We start from the raw sequence: 7769 nt of genomic DNA, 5'->3' as shown, positions 1-7769 counted from the left end.
TTTGTGGTTGTAGGGGCTGTTGACTGGAGTACACTAAAACAAACCTGACCTCTCTAGGACATTCAGAAGCCAAGTTATAAGCCCACAAAGGTGTAACTGGACTACTTCTTTAAAGTGACACCAGGCCCGGTGACCTTTAGGACATGGTTTGACCCCCTATGGGAATGTGAGATAATCATGAAACGTTCAGATCACTTACAACTCAATAGATTCTACCTTCTTGTAACGTTTCAGCCTGATTGGACCTTGTTTTCACACAAATGGACCCAGAATGATGTGAAATTGTGCTTCGTGCAACATAATTCTGGGTGCCATTTACAAACCATAAGTGCTAATGACTCCATTCATTTTGTGGTTGTAGGGGCTGTTGATTGGAGTACACTAAAACAAACCTGATCTCTCTAGGACATTCAGAAGCCAAGTTATAAGCCCACAAATGTGTAACTGGACTACTTCTTTAGACACCAGATCCGGTGACCTTTGGGACATGGTTTGACCCCCTTAGGGAAGTGCTATCATCATGAAACGTTCAGATCACTTACAACTTAATAGATTCTACCTTCCTGTAATGTTTCAGCCTGATTGGACCTTGTTTTCACACAAATGGACCCAGAATGATGTGAAATTGTGCTTCGTGCAACATAATTCTGGGTGCCATTTACAAACCATAAGTGCTAATGACTCCATTCCTTTTTGTGGTTGTAGGGGCTGTTGATTGGAGTACACTAAAACAAACCTGATCTCTCTAGGACATTCAGAAGCCAAGTTATAAGCCCACAAAGGTGTAACTGGACTACTTCTTTAAATTGACACCAGATCCGGTGACCTTTGGGACATGGTTTGAACCCCTTAGGAAAGTGCTATCATCATGAAACGTTCAGATCACTTACAACTCAATAGATTCTACCTTCCTGTAACATTTCAGCCTGATTGGACCTTGTTTTTACACAAATGAACCCAGAATGATGTGAAATTGTGCTTCGTGCAACATAATTCTGGGTGCCATTTAAAAACCATAAGTGCTAATGTCTCCATTCCTTTTTGTGGTTGTAGGGGCTGTTGATTGGAGTACACTAAAGCAAACCTGATCGCTCTAGGACATTCAGAAGCCAAGTTATAAGCCCACAAATGTGTAACTGGACTACTTCTTTAAAGTGACACCAGGCCCGGTGACCTTTAGGACATGGTTTGACCCCCTATGGGAATGTGAGATAATCATGAAACGTTCAGATCACTTACAACTCAATAGATTCTACCTTCTTGTAAAGTTTCAGCCTGATTGGACCTTGTTTTCACACAAATGGACCCAGAATGATGTGAAATTGTGCTTCGTGCAACATAATTCTGGGTGCCATTTACAAACCATAAGTGCTAATGACTCCATTCCTTTTTGTGGTTGTAGGGGCTGTTGACTGGAGTACACTAAAACAAACCTGACCTCTCTAGGACATTCAGAAGCCAAGTTATAAGCCCACAAAGGTGTAACTGGACTACTTCTTTAAAGTGACACCAGGCCCGGTGACCTTTAGGACATGGTTTGACCCCCTATGGGAATGTGAGATAATCATGAAACGTTCAGATCACTTACAACTCAATAGATTCTACCTTCTTGTAACGTTTCAGCCTGATTGGACCTTGTTTTCACACAAATGGACCCAGAATGATGTGAAATTGTGCTTCGTGCAACATAATTCTGGGTGCCATTTACAAACCATAAGTGCTAATGACTCCATTCATTTTGTGGTTGTAGGGGCTGTTGATTGGAGTACACTAAAACAAACCTGATCTCTCTAGGACATTCAGAAGCCAAGTTATAAGCCCACAAATATGTAACTGGACTACTTCTTTAAATTGACACCAGATCCGGTGACCTTTGGGACATGGTTTGATCCCCTTAGGAAAGCGCTATCATCATGAAACGTTCAGATCACTTACAACTAAATAGATTCTACCTTCCTGTAACGTTTCAGCCTGATTGGACCTTGTTTTCACACAAATGAACCCAGAATGATGTGAAATTGTGCTTCGTGCAACATAATTCTGGGTGCCATTTACAAACCATAAATGCTAATGACTCCATTCCTTTTTGTGGTTGTAGGGGCTGTTGATTGGAGTACATTAAAACAAACCTGATCTCTCTAGGACATTCAGAAGCCAAGTTATAAGCCCACAAATGTGTAACTGGACTACTTCTTTAAATTGACACCAGATCCGGTGACCTTTGGGACATGGTTTGACCCCCTTAGGAAAGTGCTATCATCATGAAACGTTCAGATCACTTACAACTCAATAGATTCTACCTTCTTGTAACGTTTCAGCCTGATTGGACCTTGTTTTCACACAAATGGACCCAGAATGATGTGAAATTGTGCTTCGTGCAACATAATTCTGGGTGCCATTTACAAACCATAAGTGCTAATGACTCCATTCCTTTTTGTAGTTGTAGGGGCTGTTGATTGGAGTATACTAAAACAAACCTGATCTCTCTAGGACATTCAGAAGCCAAGTTATAAGCCCACAAAGGTGTAACTGGACTACTTCTTTAAAGTGACACTTGGCCCGGTGACCTTTGGGACATGGTTTGACCCCCTATAGGAATGTGCGATCATCTTGAAACGTTCAGATCACTTACAACTCAATAGATTCTACCTTCTTGTAGCGTTTCAGCCGGATTGGACCTTGTTTTCACACAAATTGACCCAGAATGATGTGAAATTGTGCTTCGTGCAACATAATTCTGGGTGCCACTTACAAACCATAAGTGCTAATGACTCCCTTCCTTTTTGTGGTTGTAGGGGCTGTTGATTGGAGTACACTAAAACAAACCTGATCTCTCTAGGACATTCAGAAGCCAAGTTATAAGCCCACAAATGTGTAACTGGACTACTTCTTTAAATTGACACCAGATCCGGTGATCTTTGGGACATGGTTTGACCCCCTTAGGAAAGTGCTATCATCATGAAACGTTCAGATCACTTACAACTCAGTAGATTCTACCTTCCTGTAACGTTTCAGCCTGATTGGACCTTGTTTTCACACAAATGAACCCAGAATGATGTGAAATTGTGCTTCGTGCAACATAATTCTGGGTGCCATTTAAAAACCATAAGTGCTAATGTCTCCATTCCTTTTTGTGGTTGTAGGGGCTGTTGATTGGAGTACACTAAAGCAAACCTGATTGCTCTAGGACATTCAGAAGCCAAGTTATAAGCCCACAAATGTGTAACTGGACTACTTCTTTAAATTGACACCAGATCCGGTGACCTTTGGGACATGGTTTGACCCCCTTAGAAAAAGTGCTATCATCATGAAACGTTCAGATCACTTACAACTCAATAGATTCTACCTTCCTGTAACGTTTCAGCCTGATTGGACCTTGTTTTCACACAAATGAACCCAGAATGATGTGAAATTGTGCTTCGTGCAACAAAATTCTGGGTGCCATTTAAAAACCATAAGTGCTAATGACTCCATTCCTTTTTGTGGTTGTAGGGGCTGTTGATTGGAGTATACTAAAACAAACCTGATCTCTCTAGGACATTCAAAAGCCAAGTTATAAGCCCACAAATGTGTAACTGGACTACTTCTTTAGACACCAGATCCGGTGACCTTTGGGACATGGTTTGACCCCCTTAGGGAAGTGCTATCATCATGAAACGTTCAGATCACTTACAACTTAATAGATTCTACCTTCCTGTAATGTTTCAGCCTGATTGGACCTTGTTTTCACACAAATGGACCCAGAATGATGTGAAATTGTGCTTCGTGCAACATAATTCTGGGTGCCATTTACAAACCATAAGTGCTAATGACTCCATTCCTTTTTGTGGTTGTAGGGGCTGTGGATTGGAGTACACTAAAACAAACCTGATCTCTCTAGGACATTCAGAAGCCAAGTTATAAGCCCACAAAGGTGTAACTGGACTACTTCTTTAAATTGACACCAGATCCGGTGACCTTTGGGACATGGTTTGAACCCCTTAGGAAAGTGCTATCATCATGAAACGTTCACATCACTTACAACTCAATAGATTCTACCTTCCTGTAACATTTCAGCCTGATTGGACCTTGTTTTTACACAAATGAACCCAGAATGATGTGAAATTGTGCTTCGTGCAACAAAATTCTGGGTGCCATTTAAAAACCATAAGTGCTAATGACTCCATTCCTTTTTGTGGTTGTAGGGGCTGTTGATTGGAGTATACTAAAACAAACCTGATCTCTCTAGGACATTCAGAAGCCAAGTTATAAGCCCACAAATGTGTAACTGGACTACTTCTTTAGACACCAGATCCGGTGACCTTTGGGACATGGTTTGACCCCCTATAGGAATGTGCGATCATCTTGAAACGTTCAGATCACTTACAACTCAATAGATTCTACCTTCTTGTAGCGTTTCAGCCGGATTGGACCTTGTTTTCACACAAATTGACCCAGAATGATGTGAAATTGTGCTTCGTGCAACATAATTCTGGGTGCCACATACAAACTATAAGTGCTAATGACTCCATTCCTTTTTGTGGTTGTAGGGGCTGTTGATTGGAGTACATTAAAACAAACCTGATCTCTCTAGGACATTCAGAAGCCAAGTTATAAGCCCACAAAGGTGTAACTGGACTACTTCTTTAAAGTGACACCAGTCCCGGTGACCTTTGGGACATGGTTTTACCCCCTATAGGAATGTGCGATCATCTTGAAACGTTCAGATCACTTACAACTCATTAGATTCTACCTTCTTGTAGCGTTTCAGCCTGATTGGACCTTGTTTTCACACAAATGGACCCAGAATGATGTGAAATTGTGCTTCGTGCAACATAATTCTGGGTGCCATTTACAAACCATAAGTGCTAATGACTCCATTCATTTTTGTGGTTGTAGGGGCTGTTGATTGGAGTACACTAAAACAAACCTGATCTCTCTAGGACATTCAGAAGCCAAGTTATAAGCCCACAAATGTGTAACTGGACTACTTCTTTAAATTGACACCAGATCCGGTGATCTTTGGGACATGGTTTGACCCCCTTAGGAAAGTGCTATCATCATGAAACGTTCAGATCACTTACAACTCAGTAGATTCTACCTTCCTGTAACGTTTCAGCCTGATTGGACCTTGTTTTCACAGAAATGAACCCAGAATGATGTGAAATTGTGCTTCGTGCAACATAATTCTGGGTGCCATTTAAAAACCATAAGTGCTAATGACTCCATTCCTTTTTGTGGTTGTAGGGGCTGTTGATTGGAGTACACTAAAACAACCCTGACCTCTCTAGGACATTCAGAAGCCAAGTTATAAGCCCACAAATGTGTAACTGGACTACTTCTTTAAAGTGACACCAGATCCGGTGACATTTGGGACATGGTTTGACCCCCTTAGGAAAGTGCGATCATCATGAAACGTTCAGATCACTTACAACTCAATAGATTCTACCTTCCTGTATTGTTTCAGCCTGATTGGATCTTGTTTTCACACAAATGAACCCAGAATGATGTGAAATTGTGCTTCGTGCAACATAATTCTGGGTGCCATTTAAAAACCATAAGTGCTAATGTCTCCATTCCTTTTTGTGGTTGTAGGGGCTGTTGATTGGAGTACACTAAAGCAAACCTGATCGCTCTAGGACATTCAGAAGCCAAGTTATAAGCCCACAAATGTGTAACTGGACTACTTCTTTAAAGTGACACCAGGCCCGGTGACCTTTAGGACATGGTTTGACCCCCTATGGGAATGTGAGATAATCATGAAACGTTCAGATCACTTACAACTCAATAGATTCTACCTTCTTGTAAAGTTTCAGCCTGATTGGACCTTGTTTTCACACAAATGGACCCAGAATGATGTGAAATTGTGCTTCGTGCAACATAATTCTGGGTGCCATTTACAAACCATAAGTGCTAATGACTCCATTCCTTTTTGTGGTTGTAGGGGCTGTTGACTGGAGTACACTAAAACAAACCTGACCTCTCTAGGACATTCAGAAGCCAAGTTATAAGCCCACAAAGGTGTAACTGGACTACTTCTTTAAAGTGACACCAGGCCCGGTGACCTTTAGGACATGGTTTGACCCCCTATGGGAATGTGAGATAATCATGAAACGTTCAGATCACTTACAACTCAATAGATTCTACCTTCTTGTAACGTTTCAGCCTGATTGGACCTTGTTTTCACACAAATGGACCCAGAATGATGTGAAATTGTGCTTCGTGCAACATAATTCTGGGTGCCATTTACAAACCATAAATGCTAATGACTCCATTCCTTTTTGTGGTTGTAGGGGCTGTTGATTGGAGTACATTAAAACAAACCTGATCTCTCTAGGACATTCAGAAGCCAAGTTATAAGCCCACAAATGTGTAACTGGACTACTTCTTTAAATTGACACCAGATCCGGTGACCTTTGGGACATGGTTTGACCCCCTTAGGAAAGTGCTATCATCATGAAACGTTCAGATCACTTACAACTCAATAGATTCTACCTTCTTGTAACGTTTCAGCCTGATTGGACCTTGTTTTCACACAAATGGACCCAGAATGATGTGAAATTGTGCTTCGTGCAACATAATTCTGGGTGCCATTTACAAACCATAAGTGCTAATGACTCCATTCCTTTTTGTAGTTGTAGGGGCTGTTGATTGGAGTATACTAAAACAAACCTGATCTCTCTAGGACATTCAGAAGCCAAGTTATAAGCCCACAAAGGTGTAACTGGACTACTTCTTTAAAGTGACACTTGGCCCGGTGACCTTTGGGACATGGTTTGACCCCCTATAGGAATGTGCGATCATCTTGAAACGTTCAGATCACTTACAACTCAATAGATTCTACCTTCTTGTAGCGTTTCAGCCGGATTGGACCTTGTTTTCACACAAATTGACCCAGAATGATGTGAAATTGTGCTTCGTGCAACATAATTCTGGGTGCCACTTACAAACCATAAGTGCTAATGACTCCCTTCCTTTTTGTGGTTGTAGGGGCTGTTGATTGGAGTACACTAAAACAAACCTGATCTCTCTAGGACATTCAGAAGCCAAGTTATAAGCCCACAAATGTGTAACTGGACTACTTCTTTAAATTGACACCAGATCCGGTGATCTTTGGGACATGGTTTGACCCCCTTAGGAAAGTGCTATCATCATGAAACGTTCAGATCACTTACAACTCAGTAGATTCTACCTTCCTGTAACGTTTCAGCCTGATTGGACCTTGTTTTCACACAAATGAACCCAGAATGATGTGAAATTGTGCTTCGTGCAACATAATTCTGGGTGCCATTTAAAAACCATAAGTGCTAATGTCTCCATTCCTTTTTGTGGTTGTAGGGGCTGTTGATTGGAGTACACTAAAGCAAACCTGATTGCTCTAGGACATTCAGAAGCCAAGTTATAAGCCCACAAATGTGTAACTGGACTACTTCTTTAGACACCAGATCCGGTGACCTTTGGGACATGGTTTGACCCCCTTAGGGAAGTGCTATCATCATGAAACGTTCAGATCACTTACAACTTAATAGATTCTACCTTCCTGTAATGTTTCAGCCTGATTGGACCTTGTTTTCACACAAATGGACCCAGAATGATGTGAAATTGTGCTTCGTGCAACATAATTCTGGGTGCCATTTACAAACCATAAGTGCTAATGACTCCATTCCTTTTTGTGGTTGTAGGGGCTGTTGATTGGAGTACACTAAAACAAACCTGATCTCTCTAGGACATTCAGAAGCCAAGTTATAAGCCCACAAAGGTGTAACTGGACTACTTCTTTAAATTGACAC

This window comes from Nothobranchius furzeri, unplaced genomic scaffold (assembly GCF_043380555.1).
Source record: "Nothobranchius furzeri strain GRZ-AD unplaced genomic scaffold, NfurGRZ-RIMD1 Scf043, whole genome shotgun sequence".
Taxonomy (NCBI): domain Eukaryota; kingdom Metazoa; phylum Chordata; class Actinopteri; order Cyprinodontiformes; family Nothobranchiidae; genus Nothobranchius; species Nothobranchius furzeri.
Note: the sequence above shows the minus strand (reverse complement) of the source record.